Raw genomic sequence first — 22,381 nt, 5'->3', positions numbered from 1 at the left:
AAAGTTCTTAAGTAAGACCAAGTCAATATTTTTCAGTATGTTCAGCATGTAGCAGCATTAAATGGAATTGTTTTTTCCCTCTCCAAATTTTTATTCCTCTTTTAGTCAGGTCAACTAGGTTGCTGGGAACACTAATCCAAATCGTACTGTTTTGAATTTTGAATTTTTCTTCTCAATGATTTTTTTTTTAATTTAGCCCAGTTTTCACTGCCTGTTTTATCATGGTCAGCCTGCATTCCCATTTTTACTTTTTTTATTAAGTTGGCATGTAGTAGAATATGCAGTTACATAGTCTTAAAAATACAAATACCACAATAATTGMAAAATTTGCATTATAAGTAACCTTTAAAGGGCCCCCAGTAACATCTTTAAATTACTATGACAGGTCACCCACTCCCAGTCGATAACTCAATGAGAAATTACCTCTTCAGCCTAGTTATTTTTATTGAAGAGGATGAGAGAGGGAGATGTACCACATTAAGTACATAAATAAATAAACAAATATGATGTCAAGTGCCTATTAAAAATGATCTTTTATTAAATAAAGGCTTGGTATTTTTATTTGGAATCAAGTTAGAAATATTTTCTTGTTAAAATTAGATTTTAAAGATAATTGTGGTGTTGTTAAGTAATAGTTTAATGATGTGATTTTAGCATTAGAAGTKTATGTTGCCATCTGTACTATTCTCAAACTGAGATTAGGAACCTGGTGAAGTTTCCAGGGATCAGTAGAGAGCACCTCAGATACAAGACAGCTTTTTTTTTGTATTTTGTCAGCATTAAGAGTGACAATAAGATATCATAACTGAACATTATTTTATATCTTATTAAGAAAGCTACCTAAGATGGCAAAAGCATCACATGTAATAAAAGTATATTAATAAGCATAGACCTTCATGAGTTCCCCCTAACAAAGAGCAGGAAATGATACCCTGATAATGCAGAGGTTGTAAGTGCAGGCTGATGTCGAAGACACTGTGTGTCAGTGCTGTCACTGTGGGCCTGATGTTTGGCTTTCTGTTTTTGTTGTCTGTTCCAAGGGTCATGCCTTTCTTCCCTTGCTGTCTCCATATGCTCCCATTCYCCGTCCTCCTCCTGTGATCACTTTGGAAGAGTTGAGGTGGTGGGACCAGCACGGCTTCTCAGCTCAGGAGCAAAGACACCCTGTGTACCTCTTTCTCCCTACACATTGCTGTCCTCCCCTTAATTTGCAAAGCTGCTCACGTATTAGATGAGTAAATGTGGGTTTCAGTTCCTAATGAAAGCATTTGAACTGTCATGTCTGAGAATCAGRGTGGAAGTCTGGGCTGCTTCCACTGCTAGCAATCCACAGTTAATGGAGGTTGGAGTGCTTGTGGCTAGGATTTCCCTAAARGACATCCTTGCTTGCTGCTGGGAATAATTGACCAATACTGGATTCTGGACTCCAGTGATTGCCCTGTCTATATCACTATTGCCTGTATTGACTACAGCTCCCTCGACATTTACAGGAAATTAAATATGCTCTAATGTGTAAATCCATCTCTAACAATCTTTGATCCCAGWGCAGTGATTAAGGAATAAAATTGTGGAAGGAGGAGGTGGAGTGCAAGGGTTTTGATATCAAAACACTGAGAAACACAGTGGGGATGCCAGCACTTTTGAGAGCTGCTGTCTTTGCCATGGAATAAATTTCCAAAGAGATCCCATCAAAGSAGCTGCATCAGATCAGGTGAGTATCTGGGAGATTCCCAGATACTCCCAGATACTTCCCCTATTATGAATGAAATCCTAACGATTCTTTCAAGTAGTCTTAAGAGTAATAAAKCATGTAATACCTGTTGGGAATAAAGGGTCAAAGCTGGAAAATTTGGCAAGGAGGGAATAGTTTTTCTTAAAGTGATAGGTTTTGCTTAGCTGGGCATGCCAATGTAGGTGAGGGTAACTCCATTTATTATGCCTGGTGCTGTTCATCCTCTGCTTGTTTTGAGAAGTAGAATTCCTGTGTAGAGATAACACATTCTCACAGACAAGCTTGAGTCACCTGCTGGGAGACAGAGACCATAAAATCACCGACTGCACATCTCTGCAGCCCAGCGCTGTTAGCAAGATAATGAAATAAATCTACTCTGCATTTCAGCTGTGGTTACCCATATGTGTCAATGAACACAATATCACAACTTGTTCTCTGTGACATTGTRAGAGATGGAGCAGGGTGAATTCAAAGAATGCATCTTGCAAACAACAGTTCAGCAGTTCCATGAGTGAACTGATTGCTGGGGCGATGACTCAGGGGATTTGGTTAGTTTGAACCAGTGCTTCATAGATTTGCTTGGTTATCATTCCGGTTAGAAAGGATCTCTAGCGGCCCCACCTTAATCAGAGCAAAAGCAGACAAAATTGATCTGTAAACTGTCAACAGCAAACTMAGGCTTGCAGGGTCATATTTTCTCTGTTTAGCCCAAGCTAACCCAAGTTGTACTGCTTGCAGGCAGTTAAAAGCAGAGTCAGGAAGTGTACAGTGCCAACTGTGTGTCTTGAATGACTTCTTACTGAGTTCCTTTGAGAAATTTCTCAAAGAAGCAAAGCTCTGCTGCTATACGAATTCCTGCTTTGCTTTGCACTTGCATCCTGGGGCTATAAGTTTCTGTTATGAAACAAGTGTAATACTCTTGTGCTTTTACATTTTTTTTTAAACAGGATCTGATTTATATAACTTGTCTTGTTTCCAGAGAAAAAAAATATAAGTGTTCAAAACAATGATGATGAAAATGTAAGGTGTATGTGTGTGTTTAGATAACCACATGTATGTGGTATAATGGTAAAAATTGATTATTTATCATAGTAGCTATTACAATTTTTTGCGATTTTTTTCCYACAATTCATGTATAAATGCATTTTAAAGGAAAATAATATTTCGAAGTTCTAGATGAGAAAATTGCTTGAAATCCACCCCCCCCCCTTTTTAAATGAAAAATGGAAATTGTCTCTTAAAGGAATATATATATAAGTAGAAGGCTTTCAGAAATCTCAAAARTATAAAAGCCAAGTTGRTGGCAAGAGTACTTATACAGTATGRGTCCATTTTGTAWTAAATAAAGAGAAGMAATAGAAATTCTGACTATWAAATTCTAAGACAACCCATATTAAAAAGCTTTAATATTTTGGAAGAAATTTAGATGTCACAACTTACAGAACCAAAGAACCAAAATATTTCTTCTTACCCAACCAAAAACTATTCACCTTTGCTGTGCAATTAGTCTAGTTCTTTGAAATYTGGCAACTATGGCAAGCATTATTTGACATACAAATGTTGGTTTTGTTGCTTTGCTCCTACAGTTTCTTATCACTTTGCTATATAATCTTAGTTTTTTACATTGTTGTCCATTCTGATCAGTTTCAGTAGATAATTGTGAGTGCTCTTCCAAGTAAACCTTGACTTTTATATAATACCACTTGCATATATCATCTCTCAATTAGAACTCCACTGAGTCTTTTTTTACTACACATAATGTTTTATATGCTCTGTAATCTAGTATATGCTGTTTTGCCAGGCTATAAAATTGTTTAAAGTTGCATGTCTTTTTCAGTCATTAAATTGGTGACCCTTTTGGTTTGTGTAAAAATATCTCAGTCTATTGTTGCATTATTGTCTCAGTAGGAACAGAATAATTTTATTACAGCTCCTTGACCTAAAGCAGTTAAGAGGAAGYTTTTATTACAGACCTGTGCATAAATCTCTAGAGCTGTCATTCTCCTGTTTTTAGAATGCTCCTTTCCTTCTAATGTACAATTCCAGCATGTTACAAACTGCCACATTACTAAGATGTGCAGCTTGCTGTTGTGATCTGGATATCACATTGTATCTGGAATCTGTGCTTTTGAACATCTTTGTCAATCTGTTCTCTCAAAGAAACTAGTGGTGTGAATTTGTAAAAAATGCATAAATTTCACCCTGCCCACAGTAAAAAAAGCAAAACTAAAAAAAMCCCTCAACGCTCCCACCTCCAACCCACAAAAAAATCCAAACAAACAAAAATAAAACCCAGACCAACCAAAACAAAAAACCCCCAGCAGAACAACAAACTCGAAGATTCAACTAATTCTGGCTCGAAACAGATTCTGATGAAGAAAAGTGCAGCCCAGTTAACTGACCATGTACAAGTTTCAGTTCTCTAAGATTTTGCTCACTGGTAGATTTGTAATGAGTTTATTCAACCATTGTGTATTATGACTTAGGATCCTGGAAAACTTAATTCATTACTGATGGACAAATGACATTTTTAGTTATGAAGACAGAGGAAAGTTTTCAAAGCAGACATTGCTGGTCATGAAGCTGTTGCTAAGAAACAATGGATGGCTTTTATGKATGTACTTTTTATGAAGTCTGAGCTAGAAGAATCATAACTTTGGATTTATCGTATGTTTTTGAAACTGATTTTAAAATGTTGTTCCTTTATGGTGGTGTTCGGCACACTTCAGAACCACATTGGATTAAAAAATAAATATGATTTCATGGAAATGGTACTCCTATCGGGAGCAATTGGATAAAATGAAAGCCTCAACAATTGATGAGGACAAAGAAAACCCAACAGGAGATATATTTAAAGGATGTACATATCTTTCATTAAAAGGTATTCWATTTTTTATTATTATCAGTTCAATTAGAAACCAACTGCTAACTCCTTTCACTTATTTTTCTCGTGACCTCTGACATAGCTAATTTCTCCTTTTTTATTGCTTTTGAAATTCTAATTTCCCTAGATAATGATCAGTTTTGTCAAGTTACAGAAAAAATAATTAAAGATGTTCATAGCTAACACATCTTTCTGCCAACAAACTAAATAGCTAAACTGTTTAAGAATAAAAACAATTACCAGCCTTTATGAATAATGGAAAACTGKTCTTATATTATTTATGCCAGTAGACATGGTGGGGGTAGGATTGATTTCCACACAATCAAAGTGCAGTGAATCAGAATTATAGCTATTGTTCTATTGAATACTGATAAAAGCATGAATATAGCCATCAGTGTTACAAGATTGCACCATCTTCCTGAACCTGCTCTGAGAGCGGAGAATTGGCTGTACTGAAMGTGAAGAATTAATCCAGGCAGTCTTAAAGTATGTTGACCTCAAGGAAAACCTTATTCATAGACGTTATTWTTTAAAAAGTGAATGAGTACCAGTTTCTTTCTAGTGAAAAGAAGAACTCGATATTGTGACCCTCTAAAGGACACTGAGGTCTACACGTTTCTTCGTTCCTCTAAATGGACGTACAAGGAGATAACTCATTTCATCATCTCAAACCTTAATCATTGGCCCAGCCTCTCTTTTGWGTATTACTGTGTTCCAGAGATGATACTTAGCAAAAATTATTAGGAGCAATATTTTTCTAATATCATTAGGGAGTGCAATACAGTSTAAATCAAAATCTTAGTCATTCTCAAGACTGGATGAGAACAGGTATGTTAAAGAAAGAATGATTCTTTACTCTGTAGACAATATTAGTAGAAATATTTTAGATTTGCAAACATCACAACAACAGAACTTTTGAGTGCCTCCAATATTTGTATTATATATGTAATGAAGAAAAAAGTTAAATGTACTTCTTAAAAACTTGAGAAATACCAATGTAATTACACTTAMCATGTTAACTGAAGTTGGATCTTGCATGAATTATTTTTCTCAAAAGTCTCAAAATATTTGCCCAAAAATTCAATGGAATTTGACAGACCTGGGTTTTTTTCTATCATACTACAAGAATTTCTATGTGTACAACACAAAACAGCATACCTTCAATTTGTTGGTTTCTAAAAAATAGTCCCAAATGTATCAGTGAACACTTGTTACTCTCTCTCAAAATTGATTTGCTTGTCCTTACCAAATGTTCATWTGATTTTTGTATTGTCTTCAGTAAGTTTATTCTCTTAGGAAAAATTTCTGCCTGAACTCACTAACATTATCTATATGTGTAATTACAGCTATATATGATATAGATGTGCATATATGAGGTGTGGCCACTGGTGTGGAATAGATGTATTATGAGCTTATTAAACAAGTAAAATGTTCTCAAACCCCAAAATCTGAAGGAAAATGACATARCATAGCAAAACAGAAAAAAAGAGGAGTGCAAAAAAATAAGATATTTTCTTAGTAACTGCYTACTATAAACTAGCTTTTAATCTCCTTGAAGATAGGGACTTGAGGTCACCTGTCTAGTCACAGGAAGATGTTATGTGTACTTTGTGTGTTCCTAAAGCATTTTTGAAGTATGTGTTGCGAGCCTATATACTAATAAACAAAACAAATTAAAGGAGAGAATCTCTGCCAGAACACCATATTTTATAGGAGGGACAAAGCTTTGTGCCCTGTGTGAAGATAAGATTTTATATTAGAGCACAGGAAGAAGCAGACAGGGAAATTTGGAAAGAAAATGATGTAGTAAAGCAAATGTTTTCTTTATTTTTCCCCTTCTTTCCCCCACTTCTTCCATTTTGAACTTCACTCAGCATAGTTAATATCAAAGCTCTGTAGTATTACAGGGGTTAGATAGAAAWTCTTTATATTTCCTGTGTGCTCTATTATTAAGACTATGGAAGGTTCATGTAAAAGAGCAGAAACCCTGTAAAAGGTGAAATTACAGGGTGTTATATTGAAGATCTGCCTTGACTGGAGAAGTTCATTATACCATCCTCTTTAGAAAACAAATAAAGAAATAAAAAATAATTAAAAAAAAAAAGAAAAAACAGAACAGACTTTGTGCAGGATTTGCAATTTTCCTACTTCTAATTCCTTCTAACTCTCAAATTGCTACTTCAGTTTTGGTTCCAAATTTTACTTCCTCCTCCCTGGCTAATCAGTCCTATGGCTGTCAGACCTCAGTGGCTCTGGAATTCTTTTCGCCTCCTACTGACGGTTTCTCACACTGGTTTAGAAGCACCCAAGATGGGTGAAAGGCTCCCMTGTGTAGGTGCTACCTACCTCAGGAAAATTGCATCCAAACCATAAATACGCTTTGCATCCCTTATCAAAAATGTAAGGGACAAGATATGCTCTCCTTCATGCTAAGAATATTTCTGGAAGACTGTGTTTTTCATTGAAAGAATTGTAGTATATTTCACAACAAAGCAGCAGGTCACAAATAAAGCCTTTTATACCAGGAAATTGTCTGACAGAACAGCTTGCGTGGGTGAAGAAGTAAATCTCACTGAGGGAAATCTCTAGACAGGAATCAACACCTTTTTACTTTTGTMGGGTTTGGGTTTAGTTTGTTTTTTAAAATTATGGATCTGATGTATCTGTTGATAGAGGTTTCTGAAGATCTAATAATTTTTAAAAAGGAATACATTTTTTTAAAAGGAAATGGAGAGAATGAGGAAGGTGCCAATAGGAGAAGACATCAGAGTCCTATGTTTGCCACATAATTATGTGCCTCTCCACAGAATAAACCAGGATTTGTCATAAGTAATGTAATTTTTGGCATTTTAAATAGTGTACAAGGGCATCATTTATCCCATATTATCTTTTCCATGTTTTCTAGCTCCCTACTAATATGCCTCTGGTATAATCTGAAGTCAAACAATAATATTTTGCGGCAACAATACTGAAACCAAGAAGCTGTTTTTTCCTTCCTCTCTTTTGAACACCTAGAGGTGCTACTGATGTAATTCAATAAATGTAGCCATCCATTTCTGCTAACACTAAGGAGATCTAACTTCTTTGCTGGGCAGGGCATTCATTCCAGATTTTTCAGACTGCTCTGAATTTCTTCTTGAAAGTAATAGTGATCAAGTCTTGTCTCATGTTACTGTGCTGTGTAACATTTCTTCTGTGAGTTTAGTGTGGTAAATCAAGGATCAGCAAATCACTGGGATTCTGATGGATTAATGACACAGAAAAATAAGTAGCCAGTATTATTTCTCAGTATTTGGTGAGATAAAGAGAAAATCTAACATGTATCAAGCAGGAAAGGGCTAAAAGCATAGGAAAGAAGTAGAATTGAATAGAATTTTGAGTTATGAAAAAAAAATTAGTGTAATTTAAAAATGGGCACAGTAATTCACTTAAGACTGTGGCAATTTTATTTCTAGTAGGCATAACCCATTAAGAAAAGGCTTAAAAAAATTGGGTTATTCAGTCTAGAGGTTTTTGTCCAAGAATGAGGGGAGAGCAGATAATGGCTATTATAAGAATCATCTAAAGTGGATGTATAGGTAGGTAGGTAACTAGGTAGGTAGGTAGGTAGGTAGATAGATAGATAGATAGATAGATAGATAGATAGATAGATAGATAGATAGATAGATAGATAGATAGATAGATAGATAGATAGATATTAGATAGATATTTTCTCTGCCCATTGTGGAAAAATCATTAAGGACTGTCTAGCTACTTAGAAAATCCACCTAGAAAGGTTAAATCTGAAAATAGGCTGAGTGGGTATATTGTCAACCTAATTACTGGAACTGTTTAAAAAGAAGTTAAGCAAACAAAGTAGAAAACAAAGTAGTATAGATGCATGCAGTTGTTTATATGTGACAGATTTCCTTCAAAAGACATGTGGGGGGAGGATAAATTTAATCTGTGGATCAGGATGTAACCAATTTTGTTTTCACGTTTGAGTCTTCCCATTGTTGGTCTGTTTGCCTGCTGTATTGCAATACAAATAAAACAGATGCTCGACCTTCCAGTGAGCTACACAATGTTCAAACAAGATATGTGTTTTTTAGCACTATGTAAGTAGGAAAGAAACTGCACTACAGCCAGTAAAGCAGCCTGAAAATCAGTTTTGTGTAGTGCCCAAAGGGCTTAGCCTTTGACAGTATAACACATTAAAGCTGCTTGAAAAAAATTGTCTAGTTCTTTTCTTTTGTTACACAACATAGGGAAAAATTATTTCTTTTTCAGTGGAACACAAAGACAATAATATCAGCTGACAATATCCAACTTTTTCACCTTTCTTTCTCTACATAATATTGAACTTTCAAAAAAAAATGGCAAAACTCTTGAAATTTTATTTCTTTAGTCTATTGAAAGAGCATGTTATTCACAGCAGCAGGTCAAATGATATAAGAGCTTGAATGTTGCAACTAGAGAAATTGTGCTGTACACTGTTGTGCTGTTTATGAATAGTTTGTAATTTAAACATAGCTGGAGAAGTTCACTGGAACAAAACATGCATAAAACCAACAATGAATATTTTTTACAGAGCTCTTTCTTCTCTCCCCACCATCAGCCCAACTGGTTTTTATCTACTGACAGTTTTATAAGGAGAGGGACAGCAACTCCCCTAAAGGAAGTATCTGTATCCAAATAATTAGACATTCATTCTGTTAAATAACTAATGTACAATCTTTCAAGGATTAATCTATAATATGTTCTTCTCTCCTTTCACACTCCACCCCAAAGTGCCATTACACYGTGAATCTACCTCAGTATAGCACCGGTCTCTGTTGGTTCCTTGAAGTTCACTTGCTCTTGGTATACAACAATTTGTTTATTGACATGTAGAAAAGATTTTTATCRTCTAAGGGAATGAATTATTCTGCATGATGCTCAAAAACCTGTAGAAAATCCCTTTTCTGTTTGTTCAAGTAGAATTTTTRAGACTTCACAGAGGGCACAATGGAGATTTTCTATTTCACATATATTATGAATAATTGATGAACAAACAGTGAAGTAGTTGACTACATATTAAGATAAACCCTAATCATTGAGCTTTAAGTTTTGTCTGACAAGTCTTTCAGAAAATGGAATTTTAATTCCAAGCCCTTCAGTAAACACTGAAAATACAGCTTTTTTTGTTTTGTTTTTATTAGACATGCATTACCTATTTACCCAGTGGTTTCTTCATCATTATGTAGAAAGGCAACTTTTGCATTATCCAACATTTTCTTTTGAAGTTAATCCATATGTGATCTGCAGCAGTGACTGATTCAGTCAATTCATCAGTTATGTTGGACTAGCTTTTCAAGACTAGAAAATCATCCATTCTACTACTTACCTGATAAGGGTATGAACAGAAGGTAAATTTTCTCTCAATAATATTGATATTAAGCTTAGTGAAATCTGCTTTGAGAACCCAATTACATATCCCGACTTTCTTGGATTCTCACTGTACAATTGATCAGATTGATCAGATTAATGAGTGGTGTGAATCACAAAATGTGCTATGTACGTTACAGGATAATGGGTTTTTTCATTCCCTTTATGTCAACTAATCCTTGTTCTACTCTGCTCCTTGTGGGAACAGCTTCCCCTTCTTTCTGTATCAGAGGGAATTTCTGTGGACAGCAGGGGAGGGGTTTTTACAAATCTTACCAAGAGCCAAGCTGTGCAGCACAGGCTTGTGTAAGAAATCTTTGTGTTTCAGCTTGATTCAGGATTAATTTCAGATACATACTTGTTTAAAGCCTCCTGGAGGCTGACAGCATCATGTCTGTAATTAAGAGCTATTGAGAAGAATTAAAAATTCGATTAGATATTAAAATCTTCTATTAAAAATCTGTCTTGTACTGGAAAGAGTACCTTCCCCCCCAAAAAAAGAAATTTCTTGGGTTTTATATTCCTGTGGGAAAGTCCAGTGTTCAAGGCCAGAGGGGAATGAAGAGCATTTTCTGAACTCTAAAATTGTAGTTTTCTTCTCAAGTTAAACTATATATATATATATATACAGGTATGTTTGTTCTGTTTGGTAGGTTGTCATAAACATGAGAATGCAAAATTCAAGTATCTTCATTTTCTTACTCCTCAGCCTTTTCAAAATAGAGGTTACTGCTTTGGTTCAGCTAAACTCCAATAACTTCAGTCTTCCTTTAAATCAAAGGAACATYTCTAAGAACTGAGAGGAAAGGGGCATGGAAGTATATTAATTATTTAAGCTATTTTTGGGGAGCGTTGATCCAGTCTCTTTTTTAAATTTGTTGAGTATTTATACAAAGAACTCCACTTTTTCTGTTTCACAAGGCAACCTTGCTGTTTGGTTTCTGTTTCATTGTGGGGGGAGGGGGGTGGACGGGTTATTTTTTGTCTGCACTTAGGTGCAATAAATTTTTATGGTGATCAGYACTTATTCATGAGGGAAGGGCTGAGAGACAGCACTCTCAAAATATTTGTCCTTCACTCTTTCCTGGAAATTGTTTTTGTCTGAGGTTATCAGGCACATGTGGCAGGTCTTGGGTGGAGGCTGCAGGGGGCAAAGCCTGCTCTGAAATGAAGCCTTGCAGGTGACAAGCCAAGGCAGAGACACCCTGGGACACAGCAAGTGACCTCAGCCAGGGCAAGAACACAAAATATCATGGAGCAGAGGATGAAATACAGCAAGAAGGGTGGTGGAGAAGAAGAAAGAAACCAACACACACAGAACTCCAACCTCCTGCAGTACCCCTTGCCTCCTTGGAGAGACTGGGAAAGKTTGAATGTCRCCACAGCAAAAGCAGTACCCTGGGAAGAGGGAGATGATTCTTTTGTAGGGTACAGGTAGTCATGATTGTTTTGCCTGTGACAATGGGTGAAGAACATTTTATTTCACTTCAGTGTACATTGCTGAGACATCCATGTGGCATCCACTTCACATTTTGACTCATCTTGTTTCCTTATGCAGGTCCTTATTTGAAKCCACATAACTAAGTTTTCACTAGATGTGTTTTTACAAAAAGTTTTTCTTTCTTCAAATGATGCACTATATRCAAAATGCTCAGTGTGCACTTTGATTTGCTGCTTCTTGTATTACAATCAACCATCAGACCAGCATTTTTATAATTAAAATTATGATACAAAAATATATATAATTATAATAACTTATAAATTTGAGAATATTTAGATATTGTTTATATAGAAAAATACACTATTCATGGGTTAGAGATTTTTTTAATGTAAGTTACTTAAAGTAGCAAATCTGGCAGTAGTTTTTTWAACTCAGTTATATTTTCTTCTGAGACAGTTCTAATAATGGATTATGTTACCAAAATGCAAATATTCCATTTRAGCTAGAAATCTCCCAAGCATTTTGACTATTCTGTCTCATAATGCTATATTATAGCAGATAAAGAAAGATTGAATTGTTTGAGCATTGGGAATTTCCATATTTTATATCTAGAATTCCCCTAATCCTTGAAACTTGCCAAGAAAAAAATTTTGCTTGTGTTATTGCTATTAGTAATAGCAATCTTATTATGTCTGTTTACTTATCTTTGTTTGGTTCTCAATTCCTTTTCTATTTCAGTAAAAGGAGCACACACTCACAACATCATTTCACAGGACCCTATCTTGAGGATTTGACTCTAATTATTGGAACATATTTTGTTCTCGAGAATAGGTTTGAGCTTTCTAGCTGCACACTGCTTTTCATAACTTCCTTTGTGATTCATTTCAAATTACTTTTCTAGCAGATAAGCTTTGTTTGTTGTTGACTTTTAACCTTTGATTATACCCTGAGCAAAGTCTTAACGCTTCTTACCTAATTAAGGAGTCAGGCTGGTGTGTTTCATGAGTATAAGAAGCGCATCTGACTTGCATAAAATAGCTAATTGTTCCTGCCCTAATATTTTATAGTCAGGAGCCATTCTTGCAAACTGCAAGTGGAAAGACAAACCATGCTGTTGTCATGTCTGTGCCATGCTATTTAGAACAGCCAGAAGGGTCTGTTCGCTAAAACTGCTAATTTTAAAAGTAACCATTATGGATTAAATAGGGCATCCAGGAAGAGATAGGCATAGGGAAAACTCAGATGGGAGGATATAATTTTGGTTCCATGGTACCAAAATAGCAGTGAAGAAGGCTCCATGTTGATTTACATACTGCCTCCCACTAGATAACCAGCACCTTGGGCAAGCTTCCCTTCAATCTAACCCTCAGAGGGTTAGAGTTCTTGTGAGTTTGGTCCCCTTCCCTGCTGTCAGGAGGGCAGAATGCTGGCAGCAGGCAAGCTAAGCTGGCAAGCTAAGCTGGCAAGACCAGCCACATCACCAAGACAATTAAGTCCCAGGGATGACACATCTCCACTGTGCTTCTGCCAAAAGCTGCCCAGAGTTTGCAACTTCTTGCTAGCACTGAAATTCCTGATTTTACTTCTTTTATCTATGCCTCAGCAGTAAAGTCAGGAAAATGAACATCTGTCCTTACTCCGACATTCACTCTCTTAAATATCTGAAATTATTTGAGAGTGAGTAACAGCACTGCTATTTCTGGAGCAGATCATGATAAYGGGATATTTACCATATGAGTCTTTTAAACATCCTTATCTTGTAATTGCTATATAAGCAGGATGAATCGCTTTAAAAATTGAATGTTAGAGCAAGCAGTGAAACCTAGGCATGACAGAGACATGGCACAGTCCTTTAAGCTGAAGCACAGAAATATGAGTTAGAGTATTCCTGGGAGTTGCTAAATCTACCATGCTTGTCAAAACACCTAATTCTGATTGGGGATGTGAGTAGATGGCAGCTTGAATAAGAATGTTTACCTTAATATTAGTGCAGGACTTACAAAGGAGTGTCTYGGTGCTGTTCCAGCCAGTGGTGGAGCTGATGACATCGCTTTAGGAAGAACACTTCTATTCCCTCTTCTTCCTCTATTTCTCTGATTCCTGTTCGCATGATCTTGCAGGCATGATCTAATTAGCAGTACTTTTCATMCTCAAGCACAGCCATTCATTCCAGCTCATTTGACAGTAAGTTTCTTCTCCAGGAGTTTAATTTCTATTCACAAGCAACAAATTATATATTGTACTCTCATGGCTGTTCATAATGCTACCATTTTTCCTCATAATCTTTATCAATTAAAACTGAGTACTGGGAGACTGCACTGCAGGATTGTTCCTCACAGACTGCTATTTCTGGCACTAGGATCCTTCCAGTTAGCTGCTGCCTGTAACACACATCAATTTTTCCAGGCTGAGGAGGAAGTTGTCCCTGTGTTTTGCCTCACAAGAGAAGCAGTAACGTGCTCATCATGCTCATCGTCATACAGCAGCTGTGTGCCAGACCTTCTGTCTTAAAATATAAAAATAACAGAATTTAAGTCTGCTCATAAGGAAATAGGAATTTTCCAGGGCATGCAACCTGCCCCTTTGACTGGTCTGACTTCTGACAGAGCTTCTATAATCTTCAGGGGATGATKATCTGCAGCAAGGAAACATTCATTCACAGGTATTAAAATCCAGTTCATTTTAATTACAGGAGCTTTCGGTCCATATTCAGTGTTTTCTTTTATTTTATGGTTTTTGTTTTTTTTAAGGATCATCTCCTTGCCCTGTTACCCATCACCAGCTGGATACTTCTTTTTGTCATGCAAATTTTGTTATGTAGGAAACTGTGGAACTCACTGTTGCTATAAACATACCAAAGCCTGACAGAAACTAAGAAGGTAACATGTTAAGGGGAATAAAAGATACTTTTTCACCAATTAAAAACTTCAAATTTACTTCTTCCCCTGGAGAAGTTAGCCTGCACCAACCCTTGTAATCAAGTGCAAATTCATTAGACATTTTTAATAAGTGTTTTCTGTGGAATTCTTTGCATACCARTGGTTGCTGTGGCAACTGTACTTTGCCCATTCAGGTTATTTTCCCAAAGCACATAACAAAATTATCTTTTGCCTCYAAAATTCCACAATATGTTCAGCTCGGAAACCTATTATATCTCCTTAATCTTAGACTGTTTTCTTTCTCTTTACTCTRTTTTGCCTCTGATATCCTACCAACCTGCAAGACATGCCAGATCTAACACATATCTAATGCAGCTCTACAGATCTCTTAGTCAATTCATCATTGGTAGTTGCTAAAAAAGTTTCCTTTCCTAATTTTGGATGCCATTCATTTTGCCAGTTCCACTAGAGCAGAAACTCTTTAACTGCMTGGAAAACATGCTTATTTCTTTAGAAAGAAGTGGAATTAAATATGCTTAATTTAATTTCTCCCTCTATAATTCAAAAAATATTTCAGTATCAATTGAATTGTCTCCTGTTAGGTCTGTTGTTTGATGCTAAATTGATTTGACAATTTTTATTCAAACATGAGAATAACACCACTSTATCATAATAGCCACCTTTCCAGAAAAGAGAAGGGTTGGCATATTCCTCAAAATTKTTTTTCACATTTCAGACATTTCAAATGCTTAAGTAAAACATTCAGCATAATATAGGCTAAAATAAATGTGTTCAAAACTATWTTTTTTCAAATACAGGGCATTTAGCTTTCATTAACAAAGCTTCTAATAAAATATGAAATTTCAATATCCTTTATATATGAAGTTTTCCACTGTGCTGAACCTAAAAATCTTGTCAGTTTAGGTTAATTACAGTTATGACCTTCTGAATTTCCCTTTCCCCACCTCACCTGCAAATGGACACCAACATTTGGAAATCAGGTTTTTATAGGTTTCCTCTCCAGATGAACTTGATATAAATCACCTATATCCACTTGCCTTTCACTAATAGGGAACATAACCTGCATTATGCAGTGCTAGCAGTGTTTTCCCATGCTGTCTGAGGGGTAAAGTGCATCCTGTGCTTTTGACCATGCAATCAAGGTACTTATTATTTCAAATCTTATCAAATAAATCTCACACAATCACCCTTGCCACTAAATGTGCCTTAAAAGCCTCTAGTGATGCCCATTAACYTTCCTGCTCTCCAAGGTGTAGGGATATTTTGCTGTCCAGGATTCCTCACCAGCCTTTGATCAGAGCTGGTGCAGGATGCCATCTCTCTGTGTCCATTTGCCCCTTCCAGTGCCACACCACTGCACTCTGCCASTCTCAGCTGCTCCTGCCTGCTGTCCCTGCAGCTCCCCTTCTCCTGGATCCACGTGTGCAGTGTACCTGTGGCAGCTGTTTGACTTCATCTGCACCGGCACAGGTTTAGTACAGCAATATCCCACAAATCTGATCCAGGAGTGGCATTATTACCAGGGGCTGGATGAGTCAGATGAGATAAACTAACAGCTGTTTCTGAAAGCAGAACCCTTTCATACAAAGCACCCAGCACAGCTGTACAGAGAAAGCCTTGCATAAAACACTTCCACTTCCCACGTTGTTTTTATTCTTGCCTTTGGGCAATCCAAAGACACGTAGTGCAGAAGCCTTTTCCTTTTTTTTTTTTTTTTTTTTTTTTTTTTTTTTTTTTTTTTTTTTTGTTTCCAGATGATATGAATTATTTTTAAATGCTTGCTTTACAAATTAACATCAAATGATTATGAGCCTTCTGATCATGCCCTCCATTTAGTTTGCAACAGGAAAAAAATTCTAAATATTTTACTTTGTGCATATGTAATCATCTTTCCTGTTGACATAATTAAAATACTTTTTTTTCCCTTAATGTAACTCAGAACTTCTGCTATGAACCCCGACTTCTATTCCTCTCTATATTTCTGTGTTCTAGAAATGCAGCATCCTGATTTGGTATTGGATTAGACGATCTCTAAAGGTGCCTTTCAACCCAAATTTAATTTTATATATATATATATATTCATTACTTTATTCCTTTTCACATTAGCTAACCTACTAACAGTTTCTGTTCACATTTAACACCATCTTTTCATCCTGGAACATCTTTATCATAATTAGAAAGTTATTTTGCGTTCTTTCCTTACCTAGCACCTCACAATAGCATAATCCTTCAGTTTCTTTCTAGTTAGTAAAAATCTGCTATTAACGAGGACAGCATGCCTCTGACTTCTCTGCTGTTAATACACAGAAAATCTTGCATTTGGAATGTAACCTTTTTCTCATCTGTATTTATTCTGTCAAGGCTCAGTTTTTACCTTTTTAAATTATGATATATTAACACCTATTTTCTCACTGAATTGGAGTCATTACATTTCAGAGCTCCCAGTCAGATAATCATTATATATTCTACAGCAAATCCTGCCACAGTTWCTATGGCGGTAATACTATCATGGTGTATGTCTTCTTGCTACCAGGCATTTTGTGAAAAACTGTACAAGTTTTTTTGGCATTTGTTAATAAATTAGTCAAAAGCATTCTTCAAATATACAATTACATACAGATTCCTGTGTGTTGTGTATTACAGTGTGTTTTTCACTCTAATCCAAACCCATGCTGTATATTGCAAATTGTATTCATGGGGAGCTGCAGTTTAAGTTAAGCTGTACCACCCGGAACATAAAAAAATTTTGAAAATGTCRAGAAACRTCGGGATATCCAGCACATTGACCACCAGGATGATCGCTAGGATTCGCTTCATTAAAGTTGAACATGCTTTTTATAACCACTCTAATGAACATCGTGAATATTCCAAGTAGACACTTCTCATTGGTCCCTTTAAAAACAAATCCTGATAGGGGGTGTATATTGCAACCCTTTAGGGGGTATTACATCAGCTAGGGSGGGTCCGAACGAAAAAGGGGGCAGGAGATTAGCTCATCTGCCTGTTGTTACACCAGCCTYGCTGTGGTTGGCTGATAACTCCGAAACCAGGCAGCCCTACGCCGGCCACAAACCTCGTCACACAGCTGTATTTCATAGATATCTCCTACAGAAAAAAATTGAAATTTGAAAAAAAAATTGGAAAAAATCAGCTGAAAACCAGCTATTTACTAATTGCTACATAGTAAAACAACAAAGAGCTGGACTCCCTTGTTAAAGTTCTTTTTCAGAGTGAACATTCTGCTAGTTTGAAACGTCTAATGAACAACAACAGGCAGATGAGTTCTTCCCAACTGGATTCCCAGCTAAGCAGAGGTAATTGTGTTTTCCTGTCCCAGACTTTWACTTTATATTTCATTTTTGTCACTGCTATTGGCAAATAAGTTTGAAGGACTCTGAGAATGTTTTGATCTTTGAAATTTTCAAGTTAGTAGTGTTTGCCATTCATTTTGAAATGATATTATGTCATGCATCTTTTTGCTTACTTTTGTCTGGCACRCTTCTCAACAAACCATGAATTTTGCAAAAAGAACAGATGAAACAACTTTCTTYAAGAATCTGAGGTCTTAAAACACAAGATATGTATGTAAATTCTAAATAGAAGATTTAATACAAGATGTAATTACCTTGATATATTATAATACATTGCATTGTCTATATCTTCATGCAATAGTGTGCCTGATGTTTCTTGATTGCAGGTTATCTCYTCACTTCAAAAATCCAAGACAAAATGGAGAGATTAGTAGATAAATTAGGGTACATACATGTAGTATGAGAAGTSTCTGGAATCTCAAACTTCAGTCCTAGAAAAAAAAAGAAGTCGCTGAACCTGTTAATTTTGAAACACACAGAACCATCTGATGTGAGAATGAGTAAGGGAATTCAACATTATTAGTGCTGCAGTGTGTTTGATTGGACTAGCTTAAGGCTAAACTCCTTCAAATTCCCCACCTAGCACACTATTTTCTCCTACTGCACATTTCCATTAAGATGACTGATTAGCCTGCTCAGTACTCAACTATCAGTTCAAAAATCATAATATAATCCTTACAAAAATAGTTGTCTGCAGAAGTAAGTTATATAGTTATTAAATATTTTAAATTAGCCTACTAGTACCAGTGCAAATACCACAATTTTTGTTAAATAAATTTGCAACATTGCATAGAAAAATGTCAACAGTAATAATTTTTAAAAAAATAAATATATGTGTGTTTTATAAATATCATTAGCATTCTTTGAATATAGGAAGCCTGAGTTCTAGCTCCATTTCCAGATTACCAAATCCAGAAGATATATGGGAGCATGAACAATTTCACTGGAGGAAAAATTGAACCATAAGAGGAATTTCTCTGCTGTTCCAGGTGCCATGGGATCAAGAGCAGCATACGTATTTTTCTGATGAAACTTTGTTAAACTTACTTATGAATTCTCACCTCCTCTCCACTGAGGTATTCTTTAAATTTACTCTTGAATTATTCTTACTTATTGCATAAACAATCTGACTGAGCATGATCACATTAAGTTCACATTTTTTTAAACTTCTTTTTATTGTTTTWAAATATTTAATTGTCTAAAACATTTGGAATTACAGGAAGTACTCCACCAGATTTATCAGGAGCTAAAAGTCTAGCATGAAATACCACACTTCGCTGGCTGCTGTTGACTCTGCAATGTAATTTGACAGGAAAGACAGGTGAATGAACTCCTCTGAGATTTGTGCCACTACATAAGGCAGCCTTGCTGAAAAGAAATGTGCAAAGGGAAAAAACCAAACAAACCTGCTTCAAGACTATTGAAGTTGTTGAAAACTCTGTGGGTTGGCTTGAAAGTGACTAAATAGAAATCTTTTTTTTTTAGTTTATATAATCTCATTCTCTTCCTCTTCATTTTCCTTTTCRATTTTAATGCAGAATAAAGATGGTTCAGCCAAAACAAGTGTTTTCAATGTTATCAGAGTGAAATCTTAAATCTATGAATAAARCTAGAGTTTAAAACTGATCATTGTGATTACTTCTGTGCTTTCAGTTAATAATTTTAATTCCTAAATTATATGTATTCTTTATTTAAAGGTTTCTAAAGATATAAAGTAACTATAAGCCTAGGTACTTTTCTTTAAGTAATACATCACTTTTGAAAAAAATTATTCATTTAAACTAGTTTGGCTTTGGCTTGCAATGTACACTCTGATAGTTATAAGTTAAATTCTGATTAATCTCTTTTATATTGTCTATAAAATCCCTGAAAGAAAGAAGTAAATTACTTTTTAGCTTTTCTCTCAGTAGACTGATTTTACTGTTTCAGTCCTTCATTTTTTTCCTTGACTTTTCTATCATTTTAGATTGTGGTAGTGAACAGAGGTCAGAAAAAGTCATTAAAACTACTCACTAAGAAAGTGATTATGAAAACCTGACTTTGGTGCTGGTTTTTCTTCACTAACATGGGTTTCTAATGGGTGTTTAAAATGCTTAAAGAAGGTGCTGTCATTGTTTCCAACATCTTTCCACCTGCAATGTGATATGAGGTCTGAAACCACCTTGGAACAAAATCAAACATTATGGACAAGAATTCCTGGAATTTCTTGGAGTATTATGAAAATAGAAAGGATCCTGGAAGCTTTCATGGTTGGGAAAAAAAACCAGTGATGCTGGGTAAGCATCTACTAAACTTTACAGAAACCACATATTTAAAGGGCCAACACAGTCTTCACAGAATCACCTGGCATATTAAAAAAAAAAAAAAACAACCCAAAAACAAAAAAAAAACACACCAAGATAAACAAGCAAACAAATAATTGTGTCGGGAGACATGCAAGAGGGCAAAACGGTTATATTATGATTAGTTAGTGTATGGCAATGAGATTAAAGAAGATAATCTGAAATTAGAGAAGACCACCTGAAGGAGATTGGATAATTTACATTCTCCCTAGAGGATTTTGCAGCAGTGGAGCTGCTGTAAATGATGATCTGTGCTTTATGAAAGCCTGATCCTTGTGGGATGTTGCTCAGGGAATTAATAGAATATTGCATTTATTTTCTGCTTCTCAGATCCCCTACGTTTATGACAAAATAAGTTGACATTTGCTCTGGCATTGAACCTCTCGTGAGGAGKTTTCTAGAGGAAGAAACGTAGCTGATTTTGCTTGCCAGCTTGGATGGCAGGTATGAGCACATATGGAACCTGGAAAAGATGCAGAACCAAATTTAATCTACTGATTTAACCTCATTTACCAGTAAAAATAACAAAATACTTTTTACCATCTTGAATGTTGGGAAGAGTAACTTTTGATGACAGGTTTTTTAATTGTTTCCCCATTTTATTTTGACAGACAACTACCCTTGTTGAACTTCATGAGATCCCTCTGGGTGCCATCCTTTCTCTCCAGTGTCACCTGCACCACTCAGTTTGGTGTCACCAGTGRATTTGCTGAGGGTGCACTCAGTCCCACTGCCCATGTTGCGAACACAGATACTGCACTCTGCATAATCCCAGGTAAATCACCAGGTAAAGGAAGTTGCATTTCCTTTATCCCCCCACACTGTAAAGGCATCATAGAACACTGCCAAGATTTGTCATTTTGTGATTTTCCCTTCATCAAGCCATGTTGGCCATGGTCAGTCACCTCCTTCTCTTCCAAGTGCCTCAGCATAACTTCCAGAAGGATTTGATCCATGATCTTGCCAGGCACAAAAGTGACACAAGTGGGCTTGTACTACCCCAGAGATAAGAACTAAACCTGATTTCAGAAATTTTTTCTTTGTAGCCTATAAGTTCAAAGAAATTGCAAAGCTTTTAAAAAATTAGAGATATTTACAATGGAATTTCAGAAAACTCCTGTGTTTGAGAGTACAAGTGACTCTTGTCCCAGTCTCACTGCTTGCTTCAGAGTTGACTTTTGCCTCAGAAGGAAAAAAAATATAATTATGACACAATATGCAGTACATGAGCTATAACCATCTCAGACTTCAGGGCAAAGTTACCTGCACAGTACAGGTGAGGAACTGGGATTTTTAATTGCTAATTCTTAGAAATTTTCAATTTAACAGAGGGAGGGGGAAAARCCTCTGCTACTCAGCTGTATATGTGCCCCCTGGGAATAAGTGCAATACATAGCTATATTACCTTCTCCCTCAAAATAAAATCCATTTTTACTTCATTTGCATTTTTATTTAAACAAAAATAAAATAGGACAAAAAAATCCTAGGCTTGTCTCTACTAATGTGTATTTATTTTTAAGTCACACTACTTGTCTAGGAATACAAAAATATTTGTATTTATAATGAATATAAAAATCAAAATACCGGAACTTTACCTCTTTAGAAAATCTTGCCCTCTCTCTYTTTCTCTCTCTCAAGTATGATCTGGCAATTTCATTTCTGCAAGTATTTACATATAATATGTATTCCACACATGGATTTACAGGCAAGGTCTTCATGTCCTATGTATTGCTAATGCAAAATTTATTTTTCTTAAAAAAAAAAAAAAAAAGGAAAAAGAAAATAAACAAACAAAAAAACCCCAAACAAACAAACAAACAAACAAAACAAGCCAAGATATAAATGGTACCACAGGGAGAGAAAAGCACAAAATAGGTCTACAGCAATAGTTTCTGTCTGCTATCAGACCGCACATGAGCAGTCTGCTAACAAGCTGGAAAATGAAGAAGAGGCCTCGAGGTCACGTCCAAGTTCMGCTTTTTACTCATCGGTGAATGGTCCTGTGGGAACCCACCGGATCTCAAAAGAGAGCTGACGGCTCAAGGTGTCAGGTTAAAAATGAGTACAAATATGAAAGCTGGATAAAAGCTCTAAGATTCCATAGGGGTTGTTACAGTTGCACTAACATGATACAGAAAAAAAGATAAGTCTTCAAGATTTCAAATAAAAAGGAAATCACAGACCACACACAACTGCAGAAATTCATGGTAGGCACTAATTTGACCTGTAACAATATTTTTTTCTTCCAGAAATAATATTATTTATACTATGGAATTGCATTTTGTACAGTAAACTATCCAGTGCA

This window comes from Malurus melanocephalus, unplaced genomic scaffold, assembly GCF_030028575.1.
Source record: "Malurus melanocephalus ecotype Western Australia unplaced genomic scaffold, MMel_1.1 scaffold_270, whole genome shotgun sequence".
In the NCBI taxonomy this organism is placed as follows: domain Eukaryota; kingdom Metazoa; phylum Chordata; class Aves; order Passeriformes; family Maluridae; genus Malurus; species Malurus melanocephalus.
This window is presented reverse-complemented; position numbering follows the sequence as displayed.